The 18,243-nt window shown below is 38.4% G+C and overlaps 1 protein-coding gene across 2 annotated transcripts in view; it reads right to left on the reverse strand.

The window, feature by feature from the left end:
* Positions 1–18,243, reverse strand: part of znf609a (zinc finger protein 609a) — a 103,379-nt gene that overhangs the window by 69,739 nt on the left and 15,397 nt on the right. The window lies entirely within an intron of this gene.

An 18,243-nucleotide genomic window follows, 5' to 3' on the forward strand; every position in this document is an offset into this window, starting at 1 on the left:
CCTTTATGTTGTTCATTCAGCTCATTTAAACACCTAAATGGACAAAAAAAAATAAAAAAATAGTCCATATGAAGTCATATCAACAACCTTAGTGTGAGTAAATAGTGTCAGAAATCTCATTTTCGGGTTGCACATGGTCTTCACGAGTCTTTGTGACCAGAAAACATGTAATATTACGTAGTAAAACATGCAACATGTAAGAGTAAAAACAATTTGCAATGCAATTTCCAAGAATTGTCTAAAAGACATCAAGAAGCACCACTTAAACACTAGGGATGTGACAGTGAGGAAATTTTCCCACCGGTTAAATCAACATGTGACAACACCAGTAATACCGGTGTCACAGTTATCGACACAAAAGCCTGTGCGCATTTTACTTTCGCTTTCATATCAGCACCAATTTGGGGCAGCTCAAACACAACAACTAGAAAAACATGACTAATCATTTGCAGGTTCCCCATTAGCACTGGGTTTAAATCCAAAATATTACCAAATAGGCGCTTTTACACTTAGTTTTGAAACCGATTCTTCCGCCATTGTCTCGTCAGTCAACTCAACTCATGATAAATGAAATGCTCCTGCTGCTGATCTGTGCTGCGACTCTTGTTTGGCTCACGTGGCATGGAGCAGACACGCTCAGTTTTTAGTTGTAGTGTCTGTTCTCCAAATGAACTAAATGATTTTTTTTCTATTAAAAACAAAAGCAAAACAATGGTGGGGAGCGGTGCCATGTTGGGAATGTGATGTAACCAGTGTTGCGGCTAAACACCGTTAACACCGACTATCGCAGCAAGCCGATAGATACAAACAGGACACAAAAATGAAACATTATGTTACTGGAACTGTGCTGCTTGCTAGAGTAGAGTAAAATAAAGTAAAATATAAGATCTGGTTGGCAGTGGAGCATTTGGACCCAGAGCCAAGGCTGTTCAAACTAATCAAAAATAAAATGAAGTCTTTATACTTGACACGAAAAACAAAACCTTTCAAAGCCTTTTTTCCACAAACCTGCTGGCATGAGCTGAATGGCATTTCAGAAATAATCAATTGATTTACATTCCAGCCTATCCAGGGGCCGGTCACGCGTAACTGAGACGGACATGCCGAGCTGGACACGGTCAGTCAGAGCCACTGCAGAAACGACACTGAACACAAGCTTCCTGTCAAGAGCAACTCTGTTCAACTTTCACATCTGCTAATGATTCCATTTATACAATTTTTATGCACTCACTTTGTCATTTGCCGTTGCTAAAAAGACAAGTTTGAACTAATCTGAGTGAATCAGCTAACCAGAAGTGCAGAGTCTGAACAAATCCATTCACAAAAACAACAGCACGCATTATTTCCTGTCCATTCTAGCAGAAATATGGCACAACATCTAAGAAATACGGCGAAAGGAAAAGCGGGATTAGTGGTATTGAGCTGTTAGATGTCATCAAAGCTTCAAGAAAAGTGGTGAGTGAATTCAAGAAAAGTCTTTTTAGAAACTACTCTCATGAAGGACTGCTGTTCATTATCTCCCTCCCGGCAAGAACGTCTCTGACCTTCTGCTGCCAGCGCAGGAGTTTCTCATCTGTTTGTGTTCTATCATCCCACTACAAAGAGACCTGCTCCTTAAAGCTGCTCTGTCAAGATACTTTGACAAACCGACAACAGATGACACATTCACTGTGAAAAACACCAAAGAGAAATGCAGAGAATACATTTTACACTGTAACCTTCATCTTTCATACTGAAAACTGCTTCTTTATACCAGGTAATGACAGGAAGAGGAATTTACTGAATTTAATTCAAATCAATTCAACCCATGCAATGCATTCTGGGAAATTAAGTGTTCTTACACTCTTGCACAGAATTCATTTATTAAATATGATAAAATTCATAAAATATTTCTATAGGAAGAATTTCTATCTATATCTGAAACTTATAGGCTTTTTAAGTTTTTCTTCAAAACTTGCAAACAAATGCAAAAGATTTAAGAAAAATTTACAAAATTATAGCTATATGAATTTCTTTGAATTTCATTTCATTTTAATTATTCTTACATTCAAATTGTAATTGCAATTCTGCATTTGGAACATCAATTCATATTCAGGAATTGAATTGGAATTTTCAAAACATTAAATAAAATAAGATAAAATAAAATAAGTCTGTTGTAAATATAACTTGACGATACTTAAATTACACATACTCATAACCCCAACCGTTCCTATTTATTACTTCCTAGAAACATACTTTTTTTTTTTATATATATAAACAACAGCTTTAAAATTTGCATTTTCGATATGGGCGTGTGTAATTTTCATTGCAGAACAAAACATCCAAGTATCGTCAAGTTACGTTTACTACAGACCTTATTTCACTCATAAATTGAAAAACCCCAATATAAAAACCCATAGGAAAATCATGAGGGAACCAGCGGCGAATTAGTCTTCTAGGCTGACGTAATCCCTGAATCACTCTATAAAATCATCAATGCTACAACAATATCATAATATGAAAAACTGTTTTTTTAAAAAATGGTAAGTGGATTATAGTTCTTTCTTAAGTCGAATCGCAGATATGCTATAGTAAACATTTGCATTTATATATTTAGCAGATGCTTTTATTCAAAGCCAGAAATTCAAGTACCCTACTGGCCAATTATTTAAAATTATTAAGAATGCTTTTGGATTTTGGAACATTGGAATGTTAGCCAGTTATTTACAAAAATAGAACACTGACGCATTCTTCAAAACATCAGAACGTTTTTGTAACTCCACACAAAAAGTCCTGAAGGCAACTCAACTAAAGAGGTTTCCCACCAGCCAGCCAGCTGTCTTCTGGATCTACTGAAGTCATCCCTTCAGAGACGACAGACACAAACAGGAAGATTCCTGTGTTCAACCAACAACCTCCCAGCAGGCTTTGTTCAGTAGCCTCCACCCTCGCCTCTGCGTGACCCAGCTCAGAGGAAGCATATAATTGTCTTCCCCCCACAGGGAATGTGCCAGGAGCTCATAACAATGACTGAGAGGGCATTTCACTCACACGTCTGATCTGACGTTAAAGCTGCTTCATCCTCACAGTGGAGATTTGAGGAGGAAAGCAACTGAGAAGGAACCCTTTAGCATATAAAAAACATCCTCAAACAGGAACAATCATAACTTTTATAGTTTTAGGTCCTGAAACAAACAGGGAAAAGCATGAATGGGTCATTTGTTGCCAAAGCAGGAATAAATGCAGTAATGCTAATCAATGCAAAGGGTTCTGGGAAATCTGGTCCCATTATAGAGCGGAAGGATTATTCGATCTCCATATGACCACAAGACGTGTATGTGCTCAACATCTGAAAACAAACCCTCAATACAGAGACGGCAACTAGATAGATCAGATTCACAATGATTGTGCCGGTGATTTAAATTAAGAAATATAGACTTTTAATAGTGACTGCTTTAAAATAACATTCAAGTCAAGTTCAAATTGTTAGTTTCGATGAATCAAAAACTTACTTCAGCGATTCCTTTGTTTAGTAACTAAAAAATGTTTACTGATGTGCATGTGGCATTTAAAAATGTTAAAATGTTTTATGTACGGGTGCAGTAAAAATTGAAAAAAACTATATTATCATCCAACTCTTTATATAAAGTTGGATGTCCAACTTTATCTGCATACAGTAAATTCATATTTGGATTGTCAAAAGTACCAACTTCGGTACTGAAAATTTAAAAATGCGACGATACCAGCATAGCCTAGCGTTTTGAGAGCTGTTGAGTGGATTCTTAAATGACTCTGATTGGCCATTGTGTTCATGACCTCAACAGATAGGTCTATGATTGGCTACAATGCTTTGTAAACGTTGTAAATAGACATCCTTTACGCTCATCACAGAGTGCTTACACAGATACACACAGGAGCGTTTGAAAGCTGGCGTCTATCTGCTAAGATGGATCTGCTGATAGATGCCTGCTTTCAAACGCTCCCGTGTGTATCTGTGTAAGTGCTCGGTGAATAACATGTTTTTGAAGTGTTGATCATTGTAGCCAATCACAGCTATCTGTTGAGTGCGTGAACACAATGGCCAATCAGAGGTGTTTAAGAATCCACTCAACGGCACTCAAAATTCTGGTTCATCACATTTTTACATTTTCAGTACTGAAGTCGGTACTTTTGACAATCCTAATTCATATAAGGCGATATAGGCTATAGGGCTGGGCGATATATTGCATGTGATTCTCACACGCATTTCGTCAGTAAAGCCGGTTCCCTGATTACCTCTAAATCGCCATCACCTGCTTTCAAATGGAGCGGCATTTAATAGACAAAGCCGTAGTTCACGGAGAAGCCACGCAAAATCGCGTTCAATATCGAAGATGAATCGACTTCGATACTGAACCCGATTTTGCGTGGCTTATCAGTGATCTACGGCTTTGTCTATTAAATGCCGCTCCATTTGAAAGCAGGTGATGGCGATTTAGAGGTAATCAGGGAACCGGCTTTACTGACGAAATGCGCGTGAGAATCGCATGCAATATATCGCCCAGCCCTAATAGGCTATATAGCAAATCTCAATTGCTTGATTGTTTATCATAGCAAAATGTAAACTATATTATCGCCCAGCTCTAATCAGCGAAATGCATCTAATATAAACCTTAAAGGGTTAGTTCACCCCAAGATGAAAATTCTGTCATTTATTACTCACCCTCATGCCGTTCCACACCGTAAGACCTTCATTCATCTTCAGAACACAAATTGAGATTTTTTGTTGAAATCCGATGGCTCAGTAAGGCCTGCATAGGGAGTAATGACATTTCCTCTCTCAAGATCCATAAACGTACTAAAAACATATTTAAATCAGTTCATGTGAGTACAGTGGTTCAATATTAATATTATAAAGCGACAAGAATATTTTTGGTGCACCAAAAAACACAAAATAACGACTTATTTAGTGATGGCCGATTTCAAAACACTGCTTCAGGAAGATTCGGAGCGTTATGAATCAGCGTGTCGAATCAGCGGTTCGGAGCACCAAAGTCACGTGATTTCAGCAGTTTGGCATGCGATCTGAATCATGATTCGATACGCTGATTAATTTGTGCTCTTAAGCTTCCTGAAGCAGTGTTTTGAAATCGGCCATCACTATATAAGTCGTTATTTTGTTTTTTTTGGCACACCAAAAATATTCTTGTGGCTTTATAATATTAATATTGAAACACTGTACTCACATGAACTGATTTAAATATGTTTTTATTACATTAATGGATTTGAGAGAGGAAATGTCATTGCTGGCTATACAGGCCTCACTGAGCCATCAGATTTCAACAAAAATATCTTAATTTGTGTTCTGAAGATGAACGAAGGTCTTACGGTGTGGAACGGGTGAATAATAAATGACGTTATTTTCATTTTTGGGTGAACTAACCCTTTAACATCATGATTTGCTGTAAAGCTACTTTTAAACGTGTGTTTTGAAAAGCACTATACAAATCAATTTAACTGAATATTTTAAGTACTTTATATTTTGAGATATATAATATAGCTAAAAGCTGCCTTAGCACCAGCCACAATACTGCGAAAGAGAAAATCTCACATGTTGTTTGTCTTTTTTGTCAGCAAACCGCCTCTGAGTCAGACAGGACTTTGAGGCCGTGGGGGAGGAGACGGATAAAAGGATCTTTATAGCGGGTTTGAGAGAAACAGAGAGGGAGGCTGGGAGCCAAACACAGATCTGCTGCAGTGGAGCAGATTCAGCCGTGACCCGACTGGGGTTCAACATTTCAGTCAATAATCAACACCAAAATTGCGTACTTTCTAAGCTGATTTCTATGGGGAAATGAGTAGATGACATTAGGCAGTGACAGCAGTGTGACATGACAAAATGAATTCCGATTTCAAAATCTTGATTACGAATCAACTACAATCCGATCCACCCCAAATAGAAGCAGTCAACAGAACCATTACAAAGCCAAGAAAATACCATGACCTACAGGCATAATTCAAACTTGTGCACGTTGGTTATTTTGAATGAGTGCTTGACAGATTACTTCTCTGACTGCTTGAGTACTCTGTTGAGTTGAGACTTCTGGATATTTGGGTCAAGCATTGAGCGACAGGAGACCAAAGAACTGCAACCGTCCTTTCAAACCTAATAAAACGAGGTTGAATGATCAGCCATTCTAGAAGTACCATAAAACACAGTGAGCTGCCTATCTAGACAGCATTTAAAGCATCACAGGCTGTTTATGACCGTTAGGATGCTGCCTTAGTAGTCAACTACCTATGCAGTCAATCACAGAATGCATCGCAACAAAAGTCAGTGGAAAAGCCCAAGATGGAGAACTTTTGGTATCAGATTATTCGCTGCATAGTTGCTAACATAGATCAATTTTAATTTGGTATTTGTGCAGTGTGAAATCACTTACAAGAAACCATGATTGTTAGGATGCTTCCCAAGTAGTCAGCACACTATGTTTAGGAACAGAACTAACATGTCATCAGAATTCAAAACCAGCTGTGCGCAATTCAGGCACTGCAGATGAAGTCCAGTTAAAACTGTTTAGTCTAGTCCAGGTGGAAAGTCCTGAGAGGCAGCTAAAGTGATACAAAATCTGTTCCTTCCATCCCTCGCTTCACCTTTCTTTTCCACTTCCTCTCCCTCGCTGTCACTTTCCTGTCAGTCATCGGGTTCAGTTGGCGGTCAGTAGATGCGGCAGCAAAAACCCTCTCAATCTAATTTCCTCCAGCAGTCTCTCTCAGCTTCACCTAAATTACTCTCCGCTGAAAGCCAAATGAGAGTCTGAACGGGGACGACATCACCTGGGTCCTTCGCGCTGCTCAAACATAATCCTTTTCCATCTCATTTACATGCTGCTTGAATTTCCTAAAAGCTACAGTTGCTATCTGTGCGCCACCGCGCCTGAGTGTTGTGGAAAGTCTTTAAGTCGCAGAGGGAGTTCAGAAAACGTTCGCTCAGAAGAACATATGCCAGATCACAACCGGTTTATTTACACTCTGATTAGAACATTCCCTCGAGGACAGGAGAAATAAGGAAACTCTTTGAGGAATGCCGCTAGTCTGCGCAAGTTTTCGGATAAATCCCTCTTGCAAAGATGTAACTTGGATCAAGTTTCTGTTAAGAAAGAATGGGATGGTGACAGCAAAAAAAAAAGACCGACTGAACTGAAGTGCAAATACGTCTTGGCCACACTTGTTGATAGAGCAGGAATACACCAAGATGACGCAGACGAACTAGTGGCGACGAAAGCAGACTGCGGGGTTGGCTCATGTCAGCTGCGTCTGGGTCCAAAGTTGCCTTGACACACCAAACCGACGCTAAACAGCCGACAGCCAAGTAGAACGTCCGTTCTGCACCTGCGTAAGATGAAATGTCTTTCCATACCAGCAGGTGGCAAGCTGAACAGCCAATCTGAATGATCAGATGGCTTGACGGACCGACGAGCTCCGACGCCGATTCGACATGTTGAATCGGCCGAAAAAAAGCAGACGAGGACCAACTTCAGTCGACGGTGTGGAACACGAAGCCGGAGCTCACCCTAAACCGATCTTTTTTTTTCCTTGTCTCAAAAAATATCTGCATCCACACGAAACCACTGAAACGACTCAAAACGATGTAGTATACATGCAAGACCCTTATGTGGCGCTGTACTTCTGCCGCAGAAATGCACTTATAGCAGCGAAGAAGACTTGGAGCGTGCGCATAAACCTTGCGCGCTGAATACAAACTTTAGCAAAGCTTAGAAATAACACTTTATTTTAGCTCAGTAGCATCTGCAGCACGAACGCAAGCATGTAGAGTCTGCCATTGCGGTTGTTGGTGCTGTTTTGTGGTGTTAGCGCATCTGACTAGGGTCGACACGTGGGGTGATGACATCATCGTTTCAGAAAATATACGGATTGCCCTGTCCACACAACAATGCCAAGATGGCGTTTTCTAATTTTTCCACTCTGGGACCCACTTTCAAAAAATACCGGTTTCACCTTTCGAAAACACCGGATCCGCGTGGACGAAACGCCTATCCGATAAAAAATTTGTGCAGTTCCACTGAAACACGTCTCGGTGTGGATGGGGCCTAAGAAAACTTAGTCGGCCGACGAACAAAAATTGCCCGGCGGCCGACCGTCAGCTTGGTGTGTTCCTGCCTTTAAGGCAAGGGCTGGGACAATACATCGATTCTCGAATTCACTATACAATGATTCTGGATCGATTTTGATATTTTCCGAATGCATCACAAGCTTAGTTTTAACAGCAGATGGCGCTCTAGGCTAGTTTTTAACCACCCACTCAAATGCTCACAAAGAAGAGTGCTGGAGAGTCATGCAAGTGGTTAAATATACTTGCACCTCGGCTCAGAGTGCTTTTATGATGCGAGATTCATCAAAACTGTGAACACCCTTGTTATTCGCTTCAACCTTTACAAACTTTTTGAATGATTATTTTAGGTTTAAATGGTGTGCGTAAAGGAATTAGAAGCAGGCATAGTACAGCTATTTCTAAAGCATGTAGCGCCATCTGCTGTTAAAAACTAAGCTCAGATGACCCCAGCCCTACTTAAGGCCCTGATACACTCATGGCGAAGTTCCTTTTCGTTTGGAGGTAAAACAAAGTTCGAAATATGTGAGCAGCGATGTTAGCACAAGCTCTACAAATTAACACTCCAATAAAGTCACGTCACATTTTTTATATGGCATATTATTCAATAGATTGCTTAAAAGCATGCAATTTCATTTTCTACCATAAAGAGGCTATCCAGTGTGTTCATGTTTTCACCCACGGAGATCTTACCTCGACCGATTCAACAGATGAAATGAGTCAGAACAGTTCATCGTGAAAGGTGGCGGAGCCTCAGCGCACACCTCGTATTACGTTATCATCACGGACCAATGGTAGTACGGAGGTGTTTTGCAGCTGAAGCAAACTTTTTAGCTTTGGCAAGCCTTTTTGGACTCCCAAAACAAACACAAAACAAACTTCGTTTTAGCCTGAAGTTGGAAATGATGTCACATCAGTTCTTTGATTTCATTTGAAGTATATCGGGGCCTTCAGTGCGATTATCAAATCACAAAGGCTGCCAATTAAATGAATGAAAATATATGCGCTACATGTTTCAGAGTAAAGTGTGACAGTGTTCCATCAAAATAAAAGTTTGATGGTTTAACGTTTGAAAATGAAGAAATTAACATCCATAAATTTCTCATTTAGTAATGTTTATTTAGTAATAAAAATAATAAATATTTATAAACCATATATTTATACCAATATCATAATTATTGTATAGCTATATTGATATTCACAAAACTCTGCCAAATTGTGCAGCCCTACAAACAAGAACATGAAAATCGCAAAAGATCAAAAACTGAAGAAAATAAAAATCACAAAAAAAAAAAAAATGTGTTTAATTTTTTCCCCATATCATGCAGCCCTACTACTGAGCATGTGCTTCTTTAAGGTCCTGATCCCGTAAAGATAAGATCCAGACAAGATCTATCTCAACATCAGTGCGGGAAGGAAAAAAAGCCATTTCATTGAGCTGCCGTGATGACTGCAAGTGCACGGTATGTCAGCGCGTGACAGCTTGAGTTAACATTTAAATTCTGCTCGCCGGTTCAATGACAGCTTGCGGGCTTGCTGGCCAAGTTCACGCCAGCGACTCGAGTCCTGCATACAAACGTGGCAGCCGTGAGCGTAACTACCAAGATCCCTGGAAATAAAAGCAGGTTTCTCTTCCACAGTTCATTGGAAATTCCTGATCAACTGATTAACTTCTACATAATGCTTTGTAGAGAATATGAATGTTTTGTAATTTAAGTAATGGTTAAACAATGATTTTCTTTCATTATTGTGAAGGATTTTATGATTATGTTCAGCAATTAGCCGCTAGTCCCCCTTTCTGATTTCTTCAAACAAAAAGCACTTTAAGCAGCATTGAGGTCTGAACGAGAATGAAAAGGCACAGAAAAAAAACGCAGCATCCGACATGTTTTGACATCTCCTGAACACAAACGCAGTCATCTGTCACGGCGCTAGATAGCTCTGACAAACACTTCCGCTTGTCTACTAGCTAAATATTCCTGCAGTTAGCAGGTGGCAGGTGTTCATTTCACATCTTGATTGGTTCACGGGCAGCAGCATCACATGACCATGAGATGTGTTAGTCTAGTGATTATCAGGTTTTGTACACATTTTTAACAATAAATGTCCATGACTAGTTGAGGTTAATATTCATGATCTAATGTTCCATGAAAGTCCATGTACACATCTAAAATAAGAATAAAAACAGGCCTATGTTCACATTTTTCATGGCATATCTTAAATAAAATTAATGACTATTTAGTTTGCTAGGTATTTGTTTTAATAATAAGTAATAATGCTGTGAATGTGCCAGATGTTACTCCACGCAGAGAACATAATGTCACACGACTGAATGCTAAGTATTGTCATTTGTTTAACCAACATTATCAATTAAACTCAGGGCATTATTTTTTTCCCCATTACAATTCTCTCACCTCTTATGTTTGCTCACTCACAGATGAATCCTTAAAATTAAAGCCGCAAACCTTTCAGTCAAGAGCAGTGAATGATATTTTGTTTGATTAACATTAATAACACAGACAGCATCAGGTTTATTATGCTGCTGTCAGTTTAAGAGCGAATGCACTGATCCAATATACTGATACACATTTTCTTTCTCAACTGCTTACGCTCATACAGTCATTTAAGGCATAACCAACTTTGTTTACAAGGATACTCGCTAAGACAGGCATTTTTGTGTGTAATTGGCGGTTTAAGCTCAATAAGCCACGAAAAAGATCTGAGTTTGGTACTCACAAGCAGTTTGTGAAGCGGCTTTATGTGTGCGTGCTTTGTATGTGACTGTGAGCGCACAAGAGTACAGATTATTTACATTTATTTTGAATGTGTATAGCCTAAATGTTTGTAGGAATTTCCCGCATTATAAGCGTGAAACTAGCAGGAATAAGTAAAGCTATGAGCTATGCTCGCAATCCCACACCGAAACAATTCCAAAACGTTTCCAGGCCTGGGAATTGGCATTTTAAAATTCCATGACTTTTCCAGGTTCCTGACCGTACAAACCCTGGATTATATACGGTGAGCAGGGCCAACAGTGATGGGATTTGGGAATAATTCAGAAAGATGTTGCTCTACCAGCCTTTCAGCTGCACTTCTGCAAGATGTAAACACAAATTTCATCTATAAATAAATTGTCAAAAGAGATTAACACCATCAGTTGCTTGAAGAGAGAAAACATAACGGTGTAATTAAATAAAGACGAAGCCACTGCCTCAACTCATTCTCCTGATGTTTGAACTTCCTCGCTCTCCATGTCTCACATCCCCCACATTCACAGCACTGATTTTAGCACATTAACAGAAAAAGATCTCAGCACATCTGCCTGCGACTCCCTATCTGCAACTGACGGAGGTACAATGAAAACAAACACGCAAGGAGACACAAATTAGCACCATCTGCAAATGACAAGGAGCTCTGCTTGAAGACTAAACGTTTCAGAGTACAAATTAAACACTTGTCAAGTGCCAAACAAGCATAACATTTGCTTTGTCCAATGCTGTCTAGAAGATTCCAATGTTCAATAACTAATTGCATTTAATTTATAATAATAATAATAATAATAATAACAACAACAAAAATTTATTTTTCACATGGCGATATCATCAAAATGAAGTTTGGCTATTTCAAAAAACAGAGATGACAACAAAGACATGAATTATTAAAATCCAACAACAAAGCATACATCTGGTCAAACAACTCGACATTTAGAGCCCACTGAACCTCGTGAGGAGGTTTAGCAAGAACAAGTGTCAAAGTGTCAAAAGTCCATTGATGCATTGAAGCTTCAACACTGCTTCAAGACAAAAACACTACAAATCTTGGGTTGTTTTTTCTGCCCAAGTCCAGGGTTGAGCCTTTTGGGTCAATTTTTTTTTTTTTTTTTGTTTGCAGTGTGTAGGTAGTTTTTGTGTTACCCAGCTCCTGGGTCAGACGTAACAACCCAGCGTTTGGGTAGTTTTTGTGTTACCCAGCTCCTGGGTCAGACGTAACAACCCAGCGTTTGGGTAGTTTTTGTGTTACCCAGCTCCTGGGTCAGACGTAACAACCCGGCGTTTGGGTAGTTTTTGTGTTACCCAGCTCCTGGGTCAGACGTAACAACCCGGCATTTGGGTAGTTTTTGTGTCACCCAGATCCTGGGTCAGACGCAACAACCCAGTGTTTGGGTAGTTTTTGTGTCACCCAGATCCTGGGTCAGACGTAACAACCCAGTGTTTTGGTAGTTTTTGTGTCACCCAGATCCTGGGTCAGACGCAACAACCCAGTGTTTGGGTAGTTTTTGTGTCACCCAGATCCTGGGTCAGACGTAACAACCCAGTGTTTGGGTAGTTTTTGTGTCACCCAGATCCTGGGTCAGACGTAACAACCCAGTGTTTGGGTAGTTTTTGTGTCACCCAGATCCTGGGTCAGACGTAACAACCCAGTGTTTGGGTAGTTTTTGTGTCACCCAGATCCTGGGTCAGACGTAACAACCCAGCGTTTGGGTAGTTTTTGTGTTACCCAGATCCTGGGTCAGACGTAACAACCCGGCGTTTGGGTAGTTTTTGTGTTACCCAGCTCCTGGGTCAGACGTAACAACCCGGCATTTGGGTAGTTTTTGTGTCACCCAGATCCTGGGTCAGACGCAACAACCCAGTGTTTGGGTAGTTTTTGTGTCACCCAGATCCTGGGTCAGACGTAACAACCCAGTGTTTTGGTAGTTTTTGTGTCACCCAGATCCTGGGTCAGACGTAACAACCCAGTGTTTGGGTAGTTTTTGTGTCACCCAGATCCTGGGTCAGACGTAACAACCCAGCGTTTGGGTAGTTTTTGTGTTACCCAGATCCTGGGTCAGACGTAACAACCCAGCGTTTGGGTAGTTTTTGTGTTACCCAGATCCTGGGTCAGATGAAATAAAATAGTTCCCCCGCCGAACACGAGTCATCTCCAGCACAAGATCCAGGTGCGTTACAGTGGAAACAAGACAACAGAGACTGATCGTTTACACTTTAATTACTTCGAAATGTTTAATTTTTACTTGTAATATTTGAAAAACGAGTTTAAATGTAGGCAATAAGTATTAAACACGATATAAAATATGCTATACTATAAAATATGATTGAAAATAAAGGAACTATCATGCAAAACAGTGGTTGTGTGGAGTATTTTTAAAAAAAAGTTTAGAGGATTTAGGTTAATCCGTAAACATTAATTCACCTATGAAAAAAAAAAAACTAGTAATAAGCTATACTAAAAATGATTCAGTTTATTTAGGTTAAATAAACAACCCAATTTGCTGGGTAAAATTAACCCAACATGAGTTCTATCCTATATTTACCCAAGTTATTGGGTTGTTTTTAATCCAGTGTACTTTTAGAGTGAAGAAAACTCATTTAAAAACCTTTAAGTAGAACAATAAAATGCTAACAGACAAAGAAAATTCTCAAATGTTGCTAAAAATATAAAACTCCATGCAACTTCCATCATTCATGACATAATTTTCAAGTAAAAGTCAATGAATAATGTCCAGCGTGACCACAGATAGCCAGATCTGGACTGTGGAACTGGAATAAAAAAAACCTCATCACTAGAAATGAAAATGAAAACTAAATCGGCCCCCAACAGCGAGTTGAAGATGAGGCCATAACTCACTGCGGTTCAAGACAGTTACATGGCTTTTATGAGGGGTGTAAAATCCTGAATGGCGTCCCGCTCTAGAGTGTATGTAAGGACTTGTACCGCACCCGTCATTCAAAACACTCCTGGATCCAATGAGCAAACCGTTCATCTTTCACTCTGCTAGAATCCACTTGGGTTCCTGCCAAATGGCAGCATGATAACAAAATGTCAGAGAGAGAGAGAGAGAGACTTTGCAGACGTTGTCCTGAGCACACCTCACTGCACTCGGCGCAGGAACAGAAATCCCCAGCAAGCCATTTATCTCCAGGAGGCTTTGTTGTGGATCAGGACAACTCCGACCGCAACTGCACCTGATGCCAAAAAGACTTCTGCTGGATACTGAACATGAATCAATCTGTACTAAATGCAAGTTATCCTTCAAACCACAGAATGGTTGATCAGTGAAGGGATTTAGTCCAAAAATTCATTTTAAAATACTGGGTTAAATCACAGTGACAGAGGCGTAGTGCTTTAAAAAAAAATGGCAACAAGAGCAATACAATAAGACACCATTATTACACATTATATTAATAATCATAAAAAACTATTTTCCTAAAGGCAATAATTTCAAAATGACCAAATGAGTTTCTGGCCAAGAGCCAAGTGACATAATTAAGTTCATAAACGATGCACGCTAACACCAACCGTCAAGGACAAAATAAAAATCCAGTGTAAATCTTGAATAAAGCTCAGATTTCAGGTGCTTTCAGGACTTATCCGCACAAAGCCAGAAGCAATCCAGGGAAACTAGGTAACATAACCTCCAGAGTCAAACAACAGTTTCGGTCACCAAAACGGGGAACTACCATAAAAATAACTAATGCACACAACACAGATCGGAGCACCACCACATTGACTGTAGCTGGAGCGCAATTCAAAACGAAACCCATAAACCCTAAAAACGTGCCGTGAAGTCAGGTACTTTCCGAAAGTATTTATTTCTGGAACTGAACTCTCACTTCCAGAACTGTATGAGGTTTTCGAAAGTGTCTGCAGTTGAAATGCATCCATCTACTCAAACATTAGCACTTCCAGTTTGTTTTCTGCACATGCATTGATTTAAACGTTTGACAATTAAATTCGAGTACTTGATTTTAAAACAATCCTCGACTGCAATTTAGCATGTCGATTAATCGGCAAAAGTGGCGGATTCCACGGACAAGAATCAATGAAACGAATTATTAGACTATTTATAAGATTGCAAGATATATTAAACCATAATTTAGCATAGTGCAATTTTGAAATCACAAAGTCTGCGATTCAATTAAATAAATGTATGTGCTGCGTATAGAGTTACTCAGTCTCTGCATGTGCTGCTTGATTGGGTTTCTAATAACGTGCATTTGGGAAATGCATATAAATTCTGACTCGCTTTGTGTTTCATTGCGAAGTGATGCGCTGTTATCATTTACACGTGTGTACGTTTTCATTATAATAAGTAAATGTACATAAGTTGAATATTAACACGTAATTTAACAGTAGCTGCGTTTCCATTACCTTTTAAATTGCGCAAAATGAAATTGCGAATTGAAAATTCGAAAAATAAATATATTACGCAAAACTGCATTTACAGGTCACCTGGCTTACGTAAAAGTCACATGATCAGAAACATCTCATACTGCGCCAAGTTATCCATACTGCGCTTGGATAACATGCCTACGTCTCCTTTGATTAAAAATAATGTCTAGTTCGGTAGCTGCGATATACATAAACATACCAACATCCGTCGCCAAGATTTTTAGAATGACTTATCGCGAAAGAAAAAAAAAAAACGTTTTAGTCACATAACATTGGTTGATGGAAAGTTGTCATTTCACAATCTTTTTTTTTTTTTTTTTTACGACATTAAATATTGCAAAAGTTTTGCGCAAATCTGTAATGGAAACCATATAATTAATACTTTATTTGAAACTATTATTATTGCCTCATTGTAATTAGGGCTGTTTAATAATTAATAGCGATTAATCACATCCAGAATAAAGGTTTGTGTTTACATAATGTGTGTGTACTACTGTGTATTTTTATTTTGTATAAACATTTACATGCATGTATATATTTAAGAAAATATAAAAATATAAAAATCAATAAATATTTATACATTTAAATTATATACAAATATAAAGCTATAGGCTGCATGTAAATATTTCTTAAATAAAAACGTGTATTTTAATATAAATACAAAATAAATATGCATAGTACACACACATATGTAAACACAAACTTTTGTTTTGGATGCGATTAATCGCGATTATTCGTTCAACAGCCCTCATTGTAATTATTATATATGTATTTTAAGTCATTTTAAAGGCTGTTGTTCTATACAGGGTTGTCTATTTTTATTACCACCACCCCAAAAAATTATCAGATTACTCGATTAATCGTCAAAAATAATCGACTGATTACTTGATTGGCAAAATAGTTAATAAACAGCCCTAACTGAAATAGGATTATTACTCAAGTTTGTGCTATACTGTAAATATAAAAGAATTGTAAAAGCACCATAATTTCGTTAGATGATCTATATGTTACGATACGTTGTACTTTAACACACCTGGAATGCTGTATCAACCAATCAGCATCAGAACTGCAACCATACATTAAGAATATTTACAGTCTTGGATCCGCAGCAGAACATCAGACCGTCTTTGGCAGCACAGAGTGATATTTTGGCAGAAACTGTTGTTTTGAACTTAATGGAAACAGACGCTGCCAAATGTCAAGAGACAGTAATTTGCGTGAATTGAACTTGATGATGTTACATTAGTCGTAATGACTCCAAAGTCTTTGAACCTGCGTCAACCCGCGGAAAAGCACCTCGGTCCACTCCATCGACGCCAAGAGTGCTGGCAGACCTTGAATTATTAATGCAAAGTGTACATTTTCAAGGCTTGTGTGTGTGTGTGTGTGAGCACAGTTGAATCTCTGATCATTAAAGGAGCAAATGTCAACGCTGGCTCACTTTGACGAAGAGGACGGCTTTTTCCACAAAGATTTTGTGCAGTTTCAGAGCAGGAATGAGGAAAGACGCTCGAGGGATGATTCTGCCCTTCAGCAAACTAAACAGGACACAATAATTACTGCAGTAGGAAGACAAACTGACAGCGAAACAAATCAGGCTGCCGTTTTTCCTGATAAATGACCCTTGTGCTACCAAACTGCTTTATAAATGCACTGCTGAAACCTGAACGTTTTCAATCTGTATCTCTGTGTGGGTGTGTTCTCAATTCACCCGACAATTTTTTTTCAGATAACTTATAAATGTTAAAGACAGACCTACTGTAAGCTATGATTGTTAATCGATGGTTTGCTGAAGCCAAAAACCCACAATATGTCAACTTATTTTTTTAAAAAATCATGTTTTAACAGCAAAATTCCTGGTGAAAAACTACATTACCCATGATTCTACAAAGAAATAGTTCCAATTCCCAAGGAATGCAGAAACTGATCAAATGCATACCTTTAATTCAATGTTAGTGACTTTAGATAAGAGTCTGGCGAGTGCATAAACATAATGCAATGTCTTCTAAAGTCACATGATAAATTTGGATCTGTTCCTCATAAAAACCAATCATATGACTTAAGACTTCTTGCATGAGTTGTATAGACTACTGATGTGGTTTTTTTTGTCATTTTGGAGCCTGAAAGCCCAAATATTCATCTTTTTGTGTTCAATAGCAGTCATTGGGTTTGTATGCAACAATACAAGGGTGAGTAAATGAAGAATTATCATAATATTTTCTTTGCTACCATTAAATTGCATTAAATATCAACCACCTCCTCTCTAGATCTGCCATTAAAAGCCCTATCGGTACTAATGATTACACCTATAGTGACTTCCTCAAAAAAAGTACTTCACCACGGTACCGTTACTGTATTACCATGATATTTTGATTGATAGAAAAACTAAAATTATGCATTTGTATTTACATGTTACTCCAATGTACATACTCCAATGTAATACAGTACTATGTCAAAAAGCATGGTAATACCACAATGTCCAAAGGAATGGTAATACCACAATACTATCATAGTAGTACATGTCCAAATATATGGTAATACCATGGTAAATGTCCAAAAACATGGTAATACCATAATACTATCATAGTACATGTCAAAAAACATGGTAATACCACAATGTTCAAAGGAATGGTAATACCATGGCAAATGTCCAAAGACTTGGTAATACCACAATACTATCATAATAGTACATGTCCAAATATATGGTAATACCATGGTAAATGTCCAAAAACATGGTAATACCATCATAATACATGCCCAAAGGAATGGTAATACCATGGTAAATGTCCAAAAACATGGTAATACCATAATACTATCATAGTACATGTCAAAAAACATGGTAATACCACAATGTTCAAAGGAATGGTAATACCATGGTAAATGTCCAAAAACATGGTAATACCATAATACTATCATAGTACATTTCAAAAAACATGGTAATACCACAATGTTCAAAGGAATGGTAATACCATGGTAAATGT

This window comes from Chanodichthys erythropterus, chromosome 24, assembly GCF_024489055.1.
Source record: "Chanodichthys erythropterus isolate Z2021 chromosome 24, ASM2448905v1, whole genome shotgun sequence".
Classification (NCBI taxonomy): Eukaryota; Metazoa; Chordata; class Actinopteri; order Cypriniformes; family Xenocyprididae; genus Chanodichthys; species Chanodichthys erythropterus.